This window comes from Pseudonaja textilis, chromosome 5 (assembly GCF_049901715.1).
Source record: "Pseudonaja textilis isolate UNSWEBS1 chromosome 5, rPseTex1.2, whole genome shotgun sequence".
Classification (NCBI taxonomy): Eukaryota; Metazoa; Chordata; class Lepidosauria; order Squamata; family Elapidae; genus Pseudonaja; species Pseudonaja textilis.
Window position 1 is genome coordinate 70,436,169 of NC_141994.1, and position 20,409 is coordinate 70,456,577.

The 20,409-nt window shown below is 43.4% G+C and overlaps 1 protein-coding gene across 2 annotated transcripts in view; it reads right to left on the minus strand.

Annotated features, from left to right (window-relative positions):
* The window catches only part of PFKFB3 (6-phosphofructo-2-kinase/fructose-2,6-biphosphatase 3), a 75,147-nt gene that overhangs the window by 41,520 nt on the left and 13,218 nt on the right, over nt 1-20,409 (minus strand). The gene's annotated exons all lie outside the window — the stretch shown is intronic.

Consider the following 20,409-nt stretch of genomic DNA (forward strand, 5'->3'; position numbering starts at 1 on the left):
AAAGCGAACAGGAGAAACGGGAGAAGAGAGAAAAACAAGACTATTTATTTTTCTCCTTTCCAAAGGGAAGTAAACTTTCTAGTTTCAAGAAACTAGAAGAAAAGGCCCGTAAGTTTCAAATCAAAAATGAAGGAAATAGTTTTGGAAAGTTACCCTGAAGAAAAATGGCAAGAGGGAGAGAGAAAAAACAATAACACATTTTTGGTACTGAAATGCAGGCTGCTTCTGGAAAATTATCAGCGCTGCCGATGGCTGCCCCCGAAGGGCTTTCAAGAAACCTGGTGCAACTTTTACACCAGAGAAATTACAGGGTGGGAAATTTTCAAGAACTCCCAAGTGATGTCACCACCGTGGCTAGTGGGATCCTAAGACCGCCCAGAGAGGTCATTTAACTGTACGAGGAATGCCTGGAGCTAATTCCATGTGCATGAGGTGTTAGTCCAACCTTGCATCTCAAGATACTTGAAATTGTCCGTTTTTAGAGATTTTGGACTCAGCGTGGGCAGGGGCGATAGACAGGAGGCATGCAAGTCACCTGCCGTAGCTAGTGGTTTTCCAGGGTAACGTTTTGCACTGGGATTGCAAAACACAAGAGCCAGTTAGTGTAGCAGTTAAGGCATCGGGCTAGAAATTGGGAGATGGTGAGTTCTAGTCCTGCCTAAAGTCATGCAAACTGGCTGGTTGACATTGGGCCAATCACTAGGAGGTGGTGAGTTCTAGTCCCTCCTTAGGCATGAAAGCCAGTTGGTTGACATTGGGCCAATCACCAGGAGGGGGTGAGTTCTAGTCCCGCCTTAGGTATCAAAGTCAGCTGGCTGACATTGGGCCAATCACCAGGAGATGGTGAGTTGTAGTCCCTCCTTAGGCATGAAAGCCAGTTGGTTGACATTGGACCAATCACCAGAAGGCAGTGAGTTCTAGTCCCTCCTTAGGCATGAAAGTCAGCTGGCTGACACTGGGCCAATCACCAGGAGATGGTGAGTTCTGGTCCTGCCTTAGGCATCCAAGCCAGTTGGTTGAGGATGGGCCAATCACCAGGAGATGGTGAGTTCTAGTCCAGGCATAGGCATGAAAGCCAGGTGGGTGACATAAGATTCATTCAATGGCAAACCACTTCCAAAAATCTGAACAGATTTGTCCATGACTGCATGGGTAAATGGATGGAAGGAAGGAAGGGATTATTTAATAGCAGTGCTTTCCTATCATAGTGGTGTGGAAAGGGAACTTCACGAGGACAGTGGTGTCACCCAAGCAGGAAAAGCCCAAAGGGAACATCAAGCCAGCCATAAAACAAACTTGCATAGGTAAAGGAATCAAATAAAAGGTATTAAAGAAGCCCCTTAGACAAAAGCCCAAATAATTAAGAAAACTAAGGAAACAAGAAAACCCTTACAAACACAAGACATGCCAAATCAGCAAAACAAACAGACAAAAGACACAAAATATATTGCAAAGGAGACAGACAGAAGATTGCCACAAAACAAATATAAGAAACCATTAAGCTAAAAGAGAATAGGACGAAACCGATAATCCAATCAAACCACCCTGCAAAGTTTGCCTTCCGCACCCCACCGAGTTTACCCTCCGGCAGAAATGAAGACAACCCCTGACAGGATTTAAAACATTAAGAAATACAAACACAAGCACTCACACACAAAAGGAGAAAAGGTATAAAAAATCAGGGACTTATCATACAAAGCTAGCTAGACTTCTTGCTATCTCTCGCCTTCCTGAAAAATAAAAAGATCCAGCTTTCAAGGAGTTGTCCGTATCCTTGCGCCGGAGCTCTCCCAGCGGGAAAATTGAATCCTCAGAAGAAAGGCATTTTGACAGCCTTTCAACAGTGGCTACTAAGACATACACCTTAGCTGGGCCCTCAGGTGCTTTGGGTCCTTCCCGCGTCTTTCCCCCAACCTTTTAACCTAAATATGGGCACCAATCCAACTGCTGATTTAAAATCTCCCATCATGCCTCCCAGTATCTGATCACCCTAGAGCATTCTGGGAAATAAAAAAAAATGGTGAATAGAAAATGGCGGAACTCCACATGCAAATCTTAAATATTTACCATTCTCTCAGACACCAAATATGGCTGAGAAGACAAAAACTTGCCCCAAATCAGAAAGTTCGCCCTGTTTTTCACCAGAACAAAGTCTTATAGCAGTTGGATAAACCATAACTTCATCTTGCACAATTGACTTGATGGGAGGATTACAACAGACTGCTCGGATTGCAGTCTAAAATAATTTCTTGGCTGCAAAGACCAATCTCAGCTTCCTATCTGAAAAAAAAAAAAACCCCGCAGTGTGTATGTTGATGGCTCTGTAGCAAGTATCTAAAGAGCAACAGGACTCACAACAATTTGTCAGGGGAAAAAAATCCAGCTGTACATGTCGCATAGCCTGAAGTCCAAGGATTGCGACATGCTGTGTATACTAATACTAATACTGTAGTGGGGAAAACGTCTTGTACCCTTTTTCATTTAAAGAACATACAAAATAGTGAACTTGGAAGGAATAGAAATAGAAATAGTAGAGTAGAGTAGAGTAGAAAAGAATACAACCAGAAATGAATAGAACAGAACAGAATAGAGTAGAATAGGAGTTGGAAGGGACCTTGGAGGTCTTCTAGTCCAACCCCCTGCCTAGGCAGGAATCCCTACACCACTTCAGACAAATGGTTATCCAATCTCTTCTTAATGTTTGAGCATCCACAAATTCTGGGGACAAGTAATTCCACTGATTAATTGTTTTCACTGTCAGGAAATTCCTCCTTGGTTCTAAGTTGCTTCTCTCCTTGATTAGTTTCCATCCATTGTTTCTTGTCCTGCCTTCAGGTGCTTTGGAGAAGAGCTTGACTCCCTCTTCTTTGGGGCAGACCCTGAGATATTGGAGCACTGCTATCATGTCTCCCCTAGTCCTTTTCATTAAACCAGCCATATCAGATTCCTGCAACTGTTGTTCGTATGTTTTAGCCCCCAGTCCTCTAAATCTCTTTGTTGCTCTTCTCTGCACTCTTTCTAGAGTCTCAACATCTTTTTTATATCGTGGCGACCAAAACTGGATGCAGAATTCCAAGTGCGGCCTTACTACCAAGGCCTTATAAAGTGGTACTAACACTTCACGTGATCTTGATTCTATCCCTCTGTTAACGCGGCCTAGGACTTGCTTTCCGGCTTACTGCTTCCTTTCTGCAGAATTTCTTCTGGTGTAGTCAGACTACCGGCTCTGAGTGAAAGCACCCCATCAGTTAAACCCTTAAGATGGAACAAGCCAACAAAAGAAGAAAGGTTTACGCTATCAGCTGCTCTCCCCTGTGGCTGTGGCATGTTCCTCACGTTCCCTCCAGCCTGCTTGCCATTCACCTCAGGTTGCAAAGACACACAGACAGCCATCAGCGCACAGGCGGCCGTTCTCGGTCTAATCACCATGCAACCATGTGTTCCTCTTGTGCACGGAAGCGGCCTTCGGCTGGGAGTAGCAGACATTCCTTGGCAAGGTGTCCAGAAACCTCTTATGACTCACCCAGCGTAGCTCGAAATAAACTGATTTTGCTGAAGCATCAACATGTTAAGCTGCTTCAGCCAAGCAGGAGATCATGCAATGGCTCTGGGGTGAAAAGGTGCAAATTAGAAAAACAAACAGGGACGACTGAACCCACCTAGAGGAGAGATGGGCTTGTCCTCTGTTTATTTCTGCTCCCCCCCCCAAAAAGGCAGTTTCAACCTTGCCGCTGCTATCCTTACTTTTTTTGCAAAACATCTCTTTCCCAAAAATCTTTTTTCAATGGTGAAAAAAGTCAGGTTCTACATTTAGGCAAAAAAAATCAAATGCACAGGTACAGTATAGGTGGCACGTTGCTCAATAGTAGTAACTGTGAAAGGGATCTCGGAGTCCTAGTGGACAACCATTTAAATGTAAGCCAGCGAGTGTGCAGCAGCTGCCAAAAAAGCCAACACAGTTCTAGGCTGCATCAACAGAGGGATAGAATCAAGATCACGTGAAGTGTTCATAAGACCGCTTTATAAGGCCTTGTTAATGCCACACTTGGAACCCTGCATCCAGTTTTGGTTGCCATGATGTAAAAAAAGATGTTGAGACTCTAGAAAGAGTGCAGAGAAGAGCAACCAAGATGATTAGGGGACTCTAGGCTAAAACATACAAAGAACAGTTGCAGGAACTGGGTATGTCTAGTCTAATGAAAAGAAGAACTAGGGGAGACATGATAGCAGTGCTCCAATATCTCAGGGTCTGCCCCAAAGAAGAGGGAGTCAAGCTATTCTCCAAAGCACCTGAAGGCAGGACAAGAAGCAATGGATGGAAACTCATCAAGAAGAGAAGCAACTTAGAACTAAGGAGAAATTCCCTGACAGTGAGAACAATTAATCAGAGGAACAACTTGCCTCCAGAAGTTGTGAATGCTCCAACACTGGAAGTTGTTTAAAAGATGTTGGATAACCATTTGTCTGAACTGGTGTAGAGTTTCTGCCTAAGCAGGGGGTTGGACTAGAAGACCTCCAAGATCCCTTCCAACTCTGTAATTCTATTACTTCTAAATTCCCATTTTTCTTAACATTTGTGTCTGGGTAAAAGATCTTCCTGTGCCTAACCATAACCCAAATTACTAGGCCCATAGATTACTACCCTTTTCTACACTTAGGGACGAATGACACACAAAAAAGGACTTGAAAATAATACTGAGTGATTACGAGCAGCTAGGCAAGCAAGTCAAGGTCTTAGGTGCACAAGTAGCTTTTTCTTTTTTTCTTTTTAATATTTTCTTTTTAAAAAAAAATAAAAATACAAATCTCTATTCCCATTAACAGGATTTGTGTCGTTATTAATACATACACCGCCCTTTATACCTAAACATCAACTCTTATTTCCATCCTCCACCCATTTGTACCACCTATCCTTGCCTCTTAATTCCACTGTGAATTTTTCTAGCTCTGCACAATCCATTATTTTTTGTGTCAAGTCTTCTTCAGATGATATCTTTTCTTTGTTCCATCCCTGTGTGAAGGCTATTCTCGCTCCCGTTATGATATGTATAATGATGCATCGGATGACCTTGCTCAATTTTCCCTTAATTATTCCTAATAAAAATATTTCTGGTTCAAGTTTTAATTTGGGTTCTGTAATTTCTAATAACCATCTTTGTACCCTCACCCAATATTTTTTAACTTCTGGACACTGTCGTCACATATGGAAGAATGTTCCTTCTTTATATTTACACTTCCAACATTCTGCTTTTGTGTTTGGATACATTTTGGCCAGTCTTGCTGGGGCTAAGTGCCATCTACAAAACATTTTGTATTGATTTTCTTTAAATGCTGTTGACAATGCCAATTTACAGTTATCAGTCCACATGCACAAGTAGCTTTTTCATCTGTACTACCAACGAAAGGACAGCATCCAGGAAGATAACGAGGAATTCTAGAAGTGAACCAGAAGGGACTTTGTAGTCCAAACCCTGCCCAACCAGGAGACCTTACACCATTACTGACAAATGGCAGTCCAATCTTTTCTTGAAAGCCTCAGGGATGAATCTCCCACAACTTCTTAAGGCAAAATGTTCCATGGGTTGATTGTTCTCACCGTCAGAAAGTTTCTCCTTATTTCCAAGTTAAATCTCTCCTTGTTCAGTTTCCATCCAGTATTCCTTGTCTGGCCTTCAGCTGCTTTGGAGAATAGCTTGATCCCTTTCTCCTCTCTGTGGCAGCCCCTCAAATATTGGAAGACTGCTCTCCTGTCTCCCCTGGTCCTTCTCTTCACTAGACTAGCCAAGCCCAGTTCCTGCAACCGTTCATCATATGTTTTAGCCTCCAGTCCCCTAATCATCCTGGTTGCTCTTCTCTGCACTTTTACTAGAGTCTCAACATCTTTTTTATAGTGTGGTGACCAAAACTGGATGCAGTACTCTAGGTGTGGTCTTACTAAGGCTTTATAGAGTGGTATTAGTACCTCCCTTGATCTTGATTGTATCCCTCTGTTAATGCAATTTAGGATTGCATTGGCTTTTTTGGCTGCCACTGCACACTGCTGGCTCATATTTAGCTGGTTGTCCACTAAGACTCCACAATATAAGGGAGCAGAGACCAAAAGCACCAACACCCCGGGAAGGTTTTTTTTGTCACTGTGAAGTGACACCTCTGGGAGAGAAAAGTATATATACAAAGAGAGGGAGTTTAGGGCCCATCTGAAAGGCGTTGATTAGTGGCCTGGAAGCTAAAACATATGAAGAACTATTGCAGAAGTTGGTTATAGTCTAGTAGTGAAAAAAAGGACTAGGGAAGACATGATAGCAGCCTTCTAATATTTGAGGGGCTAACACAAAGAATGCGGGGGGGGTGTCAATTTATTTTCCAAAGCAGCTGAAGGCAGGACAAGAAGCCATGGATGGAAACTCATCAAGGAGAGAAGCAACCCAGAACTAAGGAGGAATTTCCTGACAGTTAGAACAATTAATCGGCAAAAATTGCCACCAGAAATCGTGGGCGCTCCCTCACTGGAAGTTTTTAAGAAGAGACTGGACAGTCAATTGTCTGAGATGGTATAAAGTCTCCTGCTTGTGGAGGGGGCTGGACTAGAGGACCTCCGAGGCCCTTCCAACTCTCTTATTCTGCGAGATCAGCGAGAAGGAGCTGAACCATCTTCTGCTGTCCCCCAGTTCTGCCCCCAGGTCACAAGTTCATTCCATTAGTTCATTTCCTCAAAGGGAACTTCCCCCCCAATGAGTCTTACTCCGCAAGAGGTTGTTGCTCAGAGCTTCTACTGCCCGTTAACTGTGTCACTTAAGGTAAAATGATGCAATGGAAGAGAAAAGCAGCTTCATTTTGAAGTGCACGTCCCACGGGAAAGGATCACTCTGGACTTTAGGCAGGGAGAAATCAAGGGAGTGCACAGAGTTAAGCTGACTCAGGGTTTCTCAGTCTTGGCATGCTTTAAGATGGGTGCGCGTCAACTCCAAGAATTCCCCAGCCGGCGTGCTTTAAGACTCTGGACTTCAACTCCCAGAATTCCCCAGCTAGCATGCTTTAAGACGGGTGGAATTCAGTCCTCAGAATTCCTCAGGCAGCGTGCTTTAAGATGGATGGGCTTCAGCTCCCAGAATTCCCGCAGCTGGGACGCTTTAAGATGGGTGGACTTCAACTCCCAGAATTCCCCAGCTGGCATGCTTTAAGATGGGTGGACTTCAATTCCCAGAATTCCCCAGCTGGCATGCTTTAAGATGGGTGGACTTCAATTCCCAGAATTCCCCAGCTGGGACACTTTAAGATGGGTGGACTTCAGCTCCCAGAATTTCTCAAGCAGCCTGCTTTAAGAAGGGTGGAATTCAATTCCCAGAATTCCTCAGGCAGCGTGCTTTAAGACAAGGGTTTTCAAACTTGGCAAGTTTAAGACTTGTGGACTTCAACTCCCAGAATTCCTGAGCTAACATGACTGGAGGAGAAATTCTGGGAGTTGAAGTCCACAAGCCTCAAAGCTGTCAAGTTTAAAGACCCCTGCTTTAAGATTTGGGCTTCAACTCCCAGAACTCCTCAGGCAGCATGCTTTAAGGTGGGTGGACTTCAGCTCGTAAGTCTGAAAAATAGTCACCGATCACCTTTTTTCAATGTTGTCGTAACTTTGAATGGTCACTAAATGAACTGTTGTAAGTCGAGGACTACTTGTTAGTGAACAAATGCACTTTTCTTTTTGTCTGCCGCTTTGTAGCTCTGTTCACACAATTTGCTAAAAGCTCACACCTGTGTTAACCACGCAGAACTCCAACCAAGATGATGAGGGGACTGGAGGCTAAAACATATGATGAACGGTTGCAGGAACTGGGCCTGGCTAGTCTAGTGAAGAGAAGGACCAGGGGAAACAGGATAGCAGCATTACAATATTTGAGGGGCTGCCACAGAGAGAAGGAAGGGGTCAAGCTATTCTCCAAAGCAAGCCAGACAAGGAAGAGTGGATGAAAACTAAACAAGGAGAGATTTAACCTGAAAATAAGGAGAAACTTTCTGACAGTGAGAACAATCAACCCATGGAACATTTTGCCTTAAGAAGTTGAGGGAGCTTCATCCCTGGAGGCTTTCAAGAAGAGACTGGGCTGCCATCTGTCAGAAATGGTGTAGGGTCTGCTTGGGCGGGGGTTGGACTAGATGACCTACTAAGTCCCTTCCAACTCATTAATATGTAAACTCTTGCATTTGCAGGAAATGGAGTTCTCCCCCAAACAGAAAGATGGTATGATGGCTTAATAGGATTAACACCGCATGACTTCACGTTAAGCCATGGTTGAATTCCCATTGCACGCTCAGCCACAAAAGAATCAATATCATTTTAGCTGAGTCCAGCAGGTTGTATGGATCCAGCTAGCTTGTGAGCCAATTATCACTGACCCATACTCTGAAATGCTTATTCTTTGCAGATTGGCATGAACCTTCAAGTTTCTAGGTTCTGTCATATCTCAAGACTTAAAATGGACACCTAACATCAAAAACGTCATCAAAAAAGCACAACAAAGAATGTTCTTCCTGCGCCAACTCAGAAAGCTCAAAGTGCCCAAGGAGCTGCTGATCCAGTTCTACAGAAGAATGATTGAGTCTGTCATCTGCACCTCTATAACTGTCTGGGTTGATTCTGCAACCCAACAAGACAGACACAGACTTCAATAGATAATTAGAACTATAATCAAATAGTTCATGGATACCCAAAACAATAAGGAAGCTTCAATCCAAAAAGAAATCACTTTGGTGGAAAAACAAATCTGGTCACATTGCCAACTTCAAAAGCCGATACAAAAATTTATGCCACCAGATAAAAACTGAATGCACTAATTATCACATTAAACAAGAAGAAAACCTTCTACACACCAATTCCACCTGCGCTTTTTACAATTTTGTAAACAACAAACTAAAAGACTCAAGGTCCATCCCACCCCTGAAAGGACCTAATGGTAAAGACTGCAACGACAACACTATTAAAGCCAGCCTCTTTAACATATTATTTGGCTCAGTATTTGTAAACAGCAATGGATCATGCCCAGTACTTCCTAGTTGAATCACAGACAACTACAATGATCTAATACATATTGATTTTACAGAAGACAATGTTGAAAAAGCACTACGCAATCTAAAACCATCCCTATCTATTGGACTGGACGGAATATGTGCCTACTTCTTGAAAAAGCTATCCATTGCCTTAGCTAAACCTCTAAGCATAATCTTTGAAAAATCTTTCAGGACCAGCTCCTTGCCGAAACTATGGTCACAAGCCACGGTCATCCCCATCTTTAAAAAAGGAGACCCCAGCCTAGTTGAAAATTACAGACCAATCTCTTTATGCTGTGTCACCTGTAAAGTCATGGAATCAATTATTAACCAATCCATCATCCTCCACTTAGAGACAAACAACCTACTCTCTAATAAACAACTTGGTTTTAGGAAAAAACTATCATGTAATCTGCAACTCTTACACTATAAAAACATATGGACTACACAACTTGATCAGGGCAAAGCAATAGACGCAATCTACATAGACGTCTGTAAAGCCTTTGATTCAGTGGTACACGACAAACTACTCCTAAAACTAAAATCTTAGGGTATCTCTAGATGCCTGCATAACTGGATAGAAGTATTCCTGTCAAACAGACAACAAAAGGTCAAAATTGGGAGCGTCATATCAAATTCTGTACCTGTCAACAGTGGTGTCCCCCAAGGCAGTGTTCTAGGACCAACTCTTTTCATACGCTACATAACCTCTGTGATCATATTAAGAGCAACTGCATTCTTTTAGCTGATGATGTAAATCTGTTCAATACTACAGACAATACTGCTACCCTTCAAAAAGACCTTGACTATATATCAGAATGGTCAAACAAATGGCAACTTCAAATCTCAACAAATAAATGCTCTGTCCTACATATTGGCAAAAAAAATCAGAAAATAAAATACAGGCTGAATAGTCAAGACCTTGTTGATGATCCAAACTCTGTCAAGGATCTTGGAGTACTCATCTCTAATGACCTAAGTGCTAGAGCCCACTGTAACTACATAGCCAAAAAGGCATTAAGAGTTGTTAACCTAATCCTACGTAGCTTTTTCTCTGGTAATATTACACTACTAACTACAGCATAGAAAACATTTGCTAGACCAATACTCAAATACAGCTCATCAGTCTGGAACCACATTACGTACCTGATATTAACACAATTGAAAAAGTCCAGAAACATTTCACAAGAAGAGTTCTCCACTCCTCTACTCATTGCAGAATACCTTATGCCACCAGACTTGAAACTCTAGACCTAGAAAACCTAGAACTACGCCGACTCCGGTCCAATCTAAGTATAGTATATAAAATCATACATTGCAATGTCCTACCTGCAAACAAATACTTCAGCTTCAACCATAACAACACAAGAGCAAACAATAGATACAAACTCAAGGTTAATCGCACCAAACTTGATTGCAGGAAATACGACTTCAGCAACAGAGAAGTCAATGGCTGGAATATTCTACCTGACTCTGTGGTTTTTTTTCCCAAACCCCAAAAACTTTAACCTTAGACTGTCTGCTATTGACCTCGCCCCTTTCTTAAAAGGTCTGTAGGGGGCGTGCATAAGCGCACTAACGTGCCTACCGTCCCTGTCCCTTTGTTTCTTTTATATATATTTTTTATTTTTCTTATATGTATCCATGTATTCATAACTATGTTTTTACTTATACCTATTATCTTGTAAGCAATTGACAAATAAAAATAAATAAAAATAAACGAACAACACACCAAGGCAGGGGTAGATAACTATGGGCCCTTTAAAACCTGTGGACTTCAACTCCCAGCATTCCTAGCCCCTTTATGTCCTGTGGACTTCAACTCCCACAATTCCTGACCCCTTTTACAACCTGTGGACTTCAACTCCCACAATTCCTTGACCCTTTATAACTCATGGACTTCAACTCCCACAATTCCTGGCCCCTTTTACGACCTGTGGAGTTCAACTCCCACAATTCCTTGACCCTTTATAACTCATGGACTTCAACTCCCACAATTCCTGGCCCCTTTTACGACCTGTGGAGTTCAACTCCCACAATTCCTTGACCCTTTATAACTCATGGACTTCAACTCCCAGAATAACTAGCTCCTTTTACGACCTGTGGACTTTAACTCCCAGAATTCCTGAGCTAGCCGTAAAGGGCCCTAGCTGTCTATTCCTGCACTAGGCAAAATACACACACGCGCGCACACACATACACACAAGCTTCACACGTGCAATTGTAGCTTTCATGAAGCTGGGTTGTGTAAGTTGGCTTACAAAGGCACCGCTGTGTGATAATTCAACAACTCCATAGAGGTCTCGTTTCACCTCAGCAGGCAACCCAGATTTTTTTTTCTTCTTCAAAAAAGCAGACTATCAAACTGCACAGAACTCTTTGCATCTCAATCAGCGAGCAGAAGAATATGGGGGAAAAAAAGAAAAAGAAAAAAAAAACACCAGATTTTCATTTCCATGGCAAAGGGCTCTGGAGTTGGCAGGGTTGAGAAAAATACTCTCAGAAAAACGGAATGCAGGTTTCCAACAGGATCTGAACAAGGAAGCGCCCCAAAAGAATATGTTTTTGAGGAACAAAAGTCTTTGAGATGTCTGTCTGTCTGTCTATCTGTCTATCTATCTATCTATCTATCTATCTATCTATCTATCTATCTATCTATCTATCTATCTATCTATCTATCTATCTATCTATCTATCTATCTATCTATCTATCTATCTATCTATCTATCTAATAAATCCAGCAACCTAAATGCGGGGTGAATCTTAAAGGGCGTTTTGTGGCTTTCTGATTTTGCTGTATGCATGTTAAAGAGGGAATCATTCTTCCTTAATTCCCGGACCTTCAGTTGATGGAATGCCTGAGATTTCAGCTGATTAATTAAAGCGGTAGCAATTTACATGTGAATAGAAGCCCTGGATCGACTCTGGAATCACATGATGGAGTCGTCTTTTTTTTTTTTCCTCACTCTAACTACTGAAAGATTTTCCAAGATGATCAGAAGTGGGTCAAGAGATGTGGACGCGAAGAGTTTAAAAGAAGTAAAACTCCCTTTTCGGTTTTTACCCAGGTAGTGTTTGACTTACAACCATTTGTTCAGTGAACGTTCAGTTACAAGGGCGCTGAAAAAAAGTGACGTATGACATTTTTCACTCTTACGATAGCTGCAGCATTCCTCATGGTCACGTGATCAAAATTCAGATGCTTGGCAACTGACTTCTCTTTATGACCATTGACTCATTGCAGAGTCAGTATCATTTTAGCCTAAGCCAGCAGGCTGCAGAAAAAACAACTACCGACCTGCCTTCCATCAAGGACCAATATATTGCATGAGTCAAAAAGAGGGCTGTGAAAATATTTACAAACCCCTCACATCCTGGACATAAACTGTTTCAACTCCTTCCCTCAAAACAACGCTTTAGAGCACTGCACACCAGAACAACTAGACACAAAAACAGTTTTTTCCCAAAGGCCGTCACTCTGCTAAACAAATAATTCCCTCAACGCTGTCCAACTATTTACAAAGTCTGCACTACTATTACTATTAATCTTCCCATCACTCCTTATCACCCATCCCCTCCCACTTGTGACTGTATGACTGTAACTTTGTCGCTTGTATCCTTACGATTTATATTGCCGGTTTCCTAGTATGACGTGATTGCTTATTGTACCCTATGACTAACATTAAGTGTTGTTCCTGATGATTCTTGACTCTTGACTAATATATACTGAGAGCATAGGCGCCAAAGACAAATTCCTTGTGTGTCCAATCACCCTTGGCCAATAAAAAGTTTCCCTTCTCTTCTCTATTCTATTCTGTTCTGTTCTGTTCTATTCTATTCTGTTTTATTGATCCAGGTAGCTTGTGAGCCAATGATCACTGACCCAAACTCTAAAATGCTTTTGCTTTTCAGATTGGTACCCTATCATATCTCAAGACATAAAATGGACACCTAACATCAATAATGTCATCAAAAAAGCACAACAAAGAATGTTCTTCCTGCGCCAACTCAGAAAGCTCAAACTGGCCAAGGAGTTGCTGATTCAGTTCTACAGAAGAATCATTGAGTCTGTCATCTTCACCTCTATAACTCTCTGGTTTGGATCTGCAGCCCAATAAGTCAGACACAGACTTCAATGGATAATTAAAATTGTAATCAAATAGACCATGGATACACGAACAACATACCAAGCAGACAATTATGGCCCCTTTACAGCCTGCGGACTTCAACTCCCACAATTCCTAGCCCCTTGACGATTCATGGACTTCAACTCCTAACATTCCTAGCATCCATTTGTAGCATCCTCTCAGTCACATGATCAAAATTCAGATGCTTGGCAACTGACTCATCTTTATGACCGTTGCATTGTCCCAGGGTCATGTGATCCCCTTTTGTGACCTTCTGACAAGCAAAGTCAACGGTCCCTTCCAACCATGTCATTCTCTGTTCTACGTTGAGCATCTTTGAAGTGAGGAAGATGATGTACTGCAGCTGCCAAAAAAGCCAACGCAACCCCAGGTTGCATCAACGGAGGGATAGAATCAAGATCACGTGACATGTTAATATCACTTTATAATGCCTTGATAAGGCCACACTTGGAATACTGCATCCAGTTTTGGTTCGCACGGTGCAAAAAAAAGATGATTGAGACTCTAGAAAGAGTGCAGAGAAGATCATTAGGGGACTGGAGGCTAAAACATATAAAGAACGGTTGCAGGAACTGGGTGTGTCTAGTTTAATGAAAAGAAAGGCTAGAAGTGATGCGATAGAATCTCACAGTATCTCACAGGTTGCTACAAGGGAGAGTAAGGTCAACCTATTTTCCATAGCACCAGAAGGCAAGACAAGAAAGCAATGGATGAAAACTGAACAAAGTTACAAGAGTTCTTTTTAGTGGATGGAAACCAGAGGTGGAATTCAGCCGGTTCTGACTGGTTCTAGAGAACCGGCAGCGGAAATTTTGAGTAGTTCGATGAACCGGCAAATACCACCTCTGATTGGCCCTGCCCCTCTCTATTCTCCACCTCCTGAGTCCCAGCTGATAGGCTGGGTCTTCTTTGGTTGCCCTGCACAAGGAGAACGGAGCTGGAAAGCAGGTTAGTAGGGTGGGGAGGGAATGGGGATTTTGTAGTATATCCTTCCCTTGTCATGCCCACCAAGCCATGCCCACAGAACTGGTAGTAAAAAAAAAAAAATTGAATCCCACCACCGATGGAAACTAACCAAAACAAGACACAACCTAGAACTCAGAAGAAATTTCTTGACAGTGAGAACCATCAGTGAGTGGAACAGCTTGTCTTCAGAAATGGTGGGTGCTCCAGCACTGAAGGCTTTCAAGAAGAGATTGGACAGCCCTTTGTCTGAAATGGTATAGGCCTGAGTGGGGGGTTGGACTAGAACAGTGGTCGCCAACCAGTGGGCCGGGGACCACTGGTGGTCCGCGAGAAAATTTTGGTGGTCTGCCGAGAAATGTCACCCCAAAGCACCCCCCAAAACAATTAATTCAGTCTGCACGCACCGCCCACACGGCCCATGGGAACACAAGACTTGTGTCACTTGCATTGTGAACAACACGAGGTAGTGAGGGGAGGAGGGAAAGGGCGGAGTGGGGGAACTTGCCCTACTCACCCCACACGCCTCACCTGGCCACCGGGCTGCTTTTTTCCCGCTTCTTTCTTCTTCTGCTTTTGGCTGGACACAGGGAAAGCAGCAAAAGTCTTCCTTTCTCTCCCCAAAACTCCGCCAGAAATGAGTCTTTGGGACCCTTCAAGGCATCCTGCTCCAAGAGGCTGTGCCAGCATGACAAGTCCACAGAGATTCATTTCTGGAGGAATTTGGGGGAGAGAAAGAAAGTCTTCTGCTGCTTCTGCTGTTTTCCTTGCATGACTAGAAGACCTCCAAGGTCCCTTTCCAACTCTGTTACTCTCTTAAATATTCTGTTCTGTTAAAACATGTCCTAAACTTTAAACCTGCTCTTTCAGGAAAAAGTTTGTGAAGCTCCAGAATATATTTTTCAGGGTCATTGTCTGAAAGTACCCTCCATCTGGCTGAGATTCCTACAAGAACTGGTTTCTGGAGCTCGTCCCAATGCTTAGAGACTCTCATGAAAAGCAGAGGGGGCCAAGCTTTCGGTCATTCCAACCGGGCCAAAAGTTTGCTTTGTAAAGCCCTGGAAAGCAGCTGACGCCGATGGGAAAATGAAAAGCTGAAAAGGGTTTTGATGCGCCAATTTGGAGTCCCGGCTGACAGTTTGCCCAGCACAGTTGACTTGGACACGGTTCTTCAGAGGGCACCAAATAAATGATCTTTCGCCTTCACGGGTGAGATAATGAAACGATAAAAGATGCGAAGGTCATCCAGCCTAGATTTCTTTTATAAAATCGCCTGGTAGGGGCCAGGGAAAGTGCCAAACATCCTACATTTTAATAATAGCCTCAGGCTGAGAAAGAAAGAAAGAAAGAAAGAAAGAAAGAAAGAAAGAAAGAAAGAAAGAAAGAAAGAAAGAAAGAAAGAAAGAAAGAAAGAAAGAAAGAAAGAAAGAAAGACTCGCCAGAGAGCTGGAAAAATGTCTAGGACAAGGAGAGCTAAGATTTTAAAAAGAGAAGATTGGAAAGAGAGAAAGAGAAACGTGATCTCTTTTTAAAGTATCTGTAGAAATAAGGAATGCGTTAGCTCAGTGGCTAAGATGCTGAGCTTGTCCATCAGAAAGGTCGGCAGCTTGGTGGTTCAAATCCCTAGAGCCGCATAACGGAGTGAGCTCCTGTTACTTGTCCCAGCTTCTGCCAACCTAGTAGTTCGAAAGCACGTAAAAAAATGCAAGTAGAAAAATAGGGATCACTTTGGTGGGAAAGGTAACAGCTCTCCGTGAGGCTTCGGAGTTTAGTCATGCCGGCCACATGACCACGGAGACGTCTTTGGACAGCGCTGACTCTTTGGCTTTGTAACAGAGATGAGCACTGCCTCCTAGAGCCGGAAACGACTAGCACGGATGTACGAGGGGAACCTTTACCTTTAGAAATCTTTGCAATTAGAAAGAAAGCAACTTACTGATGTGCAAAAAAATAAATTAAGAACAGAAATCCACCAATGTTCTCTTGGAAGCAGAGAGTATAATAGTCCTCAACAGAGCCCAAAATTTATGTTTCCAAGCAAGATAGTTACGTGAGGTTTGTCCTATTTTGCAATCTTTCTTGCTTGCAGTTGTTAAATCATTGCAATTGTTATGTTAGTAATACAGTCATTAAGGAAATCTGGCTTCCTCTTTGACTTCGCTTGTCCAATGGTCACAAAAAGGGATCATATGATCCCTGGACACGACATATTTACGACCAGTCACAAATCCATGCCCGTTGCCAAGCATCCAAATTTTGATCCCGCGATCATGGGGACGCCGCAACAGCCGTGTGAGAAATGGTCCTTAAGTCCCTTTTTTTCCGTGCCATTGTAGCTTCAAATGGTAATTAAATGAACTGTTGTAAGTTGGGGACAAGTCTCTATTTGGAATTCTGACCAGGAAATGTTAGGAACCCAATTCCTGGAAACAGGAGTAACAGCCATTCCGAACACTTTGTCTCTTAACTGCAATAAGGAACTATCCCTTGTCTGCCAGCGGGAATTCACCCTTGTAAACAAACTTTTTACAGCACCAGGTTGCCGTTAAATATCTGGCATAATTAAACTCAGAAAAAACAGAGTTGGGTCACAGCTAAAAGAAAGAGGGGGGAAAAAGGAAGACGAGAGTCTGCTAATGAAGAGACTGTGCTGGAATAACATATAATTTGCTTACCCCGCAGCTATATTTAGGAGGAAGTTGAGAGAGGCAGGAGGTGAAAAATAATTTAGTCCTAACTGGTTCTGGCTGGCGCATTGCTGGGCACCTGAACTGTAGTCGACCACAAGCAATTATGATTATTTTCACCCAACTGGTATTTTCCAGTGAATTTCTCTACAGGTAGTCCTCGACTTATGAGCATAGCTGAGATCAGAATTTCTGTGGCTAAGCAAAGTGGTTATTGAGTCGTGCCCAGTTATTTTGTCACAGTTGTTAAGCGCATCACAGCAGTCGTTAAGTGAGTCATCGGGTCGTTACATCAATCCGGCTTCCCCCACTGACTTTGCTTGTCAGAAGCCAGCTGGGAATGGCAATCACATGACTCTGGGACACTGTAACATAAATACAGCAGCGGTGGGATTCAGTTGTTTCGCACGGGTTCATGCGAACCTGTTGTTAAATTATCTTCCTCCACCACCCCGCTATTAAAGTACCATGCGCAAAGGAAGGAGAAGGCCACTTCTTCTTGCTTCTCCTCCTTTCCTCATGCTGACCGCTCCATTGCCTGTTTCTCCACTGCAGTGCAGCACCCAGGATCCACTCTGGTAGTCGGGTGTGTGTGTAATTTAACAGCCGATTCGCCTACGTTGGCGGTTGTGGGAAGGCTCATCCCAAATGTGCGGCGGAGCTGGAGGACGGGGATTGTCCACGTCACGATGGCCAATCTGACCCTGAGGACAACTGGTTGTTAAATGATTTGAATCCCACCACTGAAATCAACTAAATTCAGAAAACACAGCCCATTGTTTTCAGGTAGAAGACAACCAAACTCAGAAAAAAAAACAACCCATTTCCCTTCTAGCATGGATGATACTACCTAGTTTGATAATGAAACGTCTGCAAGACAACAACCAAGGTTGGAGACACCCCCGCTGCTGTCTAGCATTGATGATGTGACCTACTTTGGTAATGAGAAGGAAGTCTGTAGAGATCCTGAGTCATACAGGTCATGGTTATCCCAAAGGTGCTTTTTCAGAAGGCAACTGGACTTGCTTGCTTTTTCTTCTTTTGAAGACGTTTTGCTTCTCATCCAAGAAGCTTTTTCTTGAATTTTTTTTTAATTATTTAAATACATCTTTGCAAGAACAGTGTGGTTCCAGGTGTTTTACATTTCAAATCAGTCATATCCATAGTCCCTGATACAGCTTTCTAACATCACATCATTATCTATTGCCAAATTTTGTTCTTTACATTCTCATAAATTATTTTATATCAGTCCATCAATCTCTATCTTCCTTGATCATATACTTATATTCAATATGTTTAGTTTAATCTATTCATATCATTTCATTAATCATTCAAAGATTCCTCTTAGCTTGTATTATCCCCTACTAAATCCCCTTTCTAATATTATGACATATATTTTATTTTCTGTATATCTCCTTCTCTCTGCCTTCTCATTTTTGCACAAATATATTTTCCATCTTATTTCCAAGAAGCTTCTTCAGCTCAGACAGGAAGGACAGTGTCAATCCTTCCATTCCCCACCGTCTTGTCAGAGCTGAAGAAGCTTCTTGGATGAGAAGCGAAACATCTTCAAAAGAAAAAACAACAACAAGGAAGTCTAGTTGCCTCCTGAAAAAAGCACCTTTGGGATAATGAGAAGGAAGCTAAGCTCTTTATACCTCTTTTGTTAGTTTAAGTAACAAGCACAGGGTTTTTTTTTTATTTACAAAGGTCTGGTCAGTGCAACCCATTTGCTTAGAGTAAATCTTACACACCTGTAGAGACGTCTCTACCAGCCAGCGCAAAGGGCACCTTCAGTTGGGACCCAGGCCAGCTGCCTGGGACTTTCTGCCAAAGCATCAGCTGTGCTCAACGTGGCCCAAAATGGGGCACGGGGGGGGTGCGGCATGGCCCACTCATGGCCCGTTTTTGCTCCCAGGGCGCTGCAGGGAGGCCTATAGGCCCAAAATGGGGCACAGGGGGTGCAGTGTGGGCCCTCCGTGGCCCATTTTTGGTCCCAGGGGGATGCAGGGAGGCCTACTAGGCCCAAAATGGGGCACGGGGTGTGTGGTGTGGTCCCCCGTGGCCCATTTTTGGTCCCAGGGGGATGCAGGGAGGCCTACTAGGCCCAAAACGGGGCAAGGGATGTGTGGTGTGGTCCCCCGTGGCCCATTTTTGCTCCCGGGGGGCTGAAAGGAGGCCTACAGGTCCAAAACGGGGCATGGGGGGGTACAACGTGCCCCCCCCGGACCATTTTTGCTCCCACGTGGGTGTAGGAGACCGAGTGCTGCCTGTTACACACCCCTGGCCATGCCCACCCACCCATCCAGTCATTAGGGCAGAGAACCACTGGTTAAATTATTTGAATCCCACCACTGCCTGAGCTGAAATACAGCAGGCAGTCTTTGACTTACAACCTCAACTGAGTGGGGTGCTCCCTGAACTTGGTTGATTCCTTGCAAACCTTTAACTACCACACTAGGTAACATCATCAGTGCTTAGGAGGAGTGGGGTTGCTCTCTGAACTTGCTTGTTTTCTTGCAGACAATTTTCATTTGTACAATAGGGTAACATCATCAGTGCTAGAAGGGAGTGGCCTTTGCTTCCTGAGCTTGGTTGTTTTCCTACATATGTCTCATTACCACACTAGGTAACACCATCAGTGCAGCATAAGAACAGTCCAGGATAAGAATTAAAGGGGAAGGGTTGTTTCTCCTCCTTTGGATAATATTATGGTGTTAGGCTTGGACGTTCTTGCCCCACATTTAGGCTCCTTTTGGGCCCCTTTGCCAATGGCCCCGAGATGGTAGCTGGAAGGTGGGACACGCTGAGCATCTTCTCTAACATTTTCTCAGACACACAAACAAGTCAAAGCATTTTGATTCTCCAGCAATATCCCATGCTGAGAAAGAGCATTTATCCATGCGCAGAAAAGGCTGACACTAGCACAATGTTGTGTTCACTTTACACAAGCTTAACAACATGGTAGGTGCCCAAGGCTGGGAAGGGGCAGGTCATCTTGCTAGAGTCGATGGCTCTACATCCTTGTTTGAAAAAGCTTGAAATTGAGAGGTGTCAGTGGAGAAGGAGAGTGTGAAGGTAGCTTCTCTGACGTCTAGTCCGAGAACTCAACATTTAGGAAGATTTCCAAAGCTCCTGACTTGGTGGAAACGTGCCAAATGCTTTGTTCTTTTCTCTGGCTAGACAGTTCTGCCAAAACTATCAGAGTAGAGCTGGAAGGGACCTTGGAGGTCTTCTAGTCCAGCCCCAGCTCAAGCAGGAGATCCTATACCATTTCAGGTAGGTGGCTGTCCAGCCTTTCCTTAAAAACTCCAGTGATGAAGCACCCACTGAAGGCAAGGTGTTCAACGGGTTAATTGTCCTCGTTGTTAGAAAGTTTCTCCTTAATTCCATCTCGATTAGTTTCCATCCGTTGCTTCTTGCCTTGCCTTTGGGTGCTTTGGAAAATAAGTTGAACCCCCTTTCTCGTGGCAGCCCCTCAAATACTGCTCACTGAGCAAATGTCTCACTTGGCAACAGAAATTCGGGGCTCGATTGTGGTCATATATCGAGGACTAGCTATAATGCATCTCC